Source organism: Wasmannia auropunctata, unplaced genomic scaffold, assembly GCF_000956235.1.
Source record: "Wasmannia auropunctata unplaced genomic scaffold, wasmannia.A_1.0 LD336064.1, whole genome shotgun sequence".
Lineage (NCBI taxonomy): Eukaryota > Metazoa > Arthropoda > Insecta > Hymenoptera > Formicidae > Wasmannia > Wasmannia auropunctata.
The window spans coordinates 2,142,231-2,143,001 of NW_012026826.1; positions in this window are offsets into that span (position 1 = coordinate 2,142,231).

The window sequence follows — 771 nt, forward strand, 5'->3', positions numbered from 1 at the left end:
TGATTAATTTTTGCACGGTAAGATGACAATTTTAATATGATAAAAGTTGTAGCATTCTTTTTAACGAATACAACGATGTATAATATAACGAAATTATTTTACGAATTATAAGAGTTATTTTGGTTTAAAATTTTGCGGCAGTTACTACCTTTTCAATTTCGGCCCTGCAATGTGGCCAACTTCTGATTTTTGCGTTGACAATTGACGTGTAATGTTTTTATATGATCATAGTACTCTCGTTAGTGTGAGAGTCGGAAGTTGGCCACATTGCAGGGCCGAAATTGAAAAGGTAGTAACTGCCGCAAAATTTTAAACCAAAATAACTCTTATAATTCGTAAAATAATTTCGTTATGTCATACATTGGTATATTCGTTAAAAAGAAGGCTACAATTTTTATCATATTAAAATTGTCACTTTACCGTGCAAAAATTAATCATGTTTTTTCGCTCTTTAACATAGATAATATTTCTAAGTGATCACTGTGCTTACAATAAAGTTTAGTCAGAGTCGTTTAATTTGATATTATATTTATTAGGTCTATCTCTATTAGTTTACAAGATAAAAAGGGGTGGCCACTTATACGGGGACACCCTGTATATGATATAAGCACGGAATAATAAGATGAATCAATTGACGTAAAAAGAAAATACACTTCTCAACAAAATTAAAGCATCACTTACTCTACCCTCCAAAAATAGGCAAAATTCAAGAGAATGTAACTTCGTCAAAAATGATCGTATCGAGATGTTCAAAGATTTTACAGCTTGAAA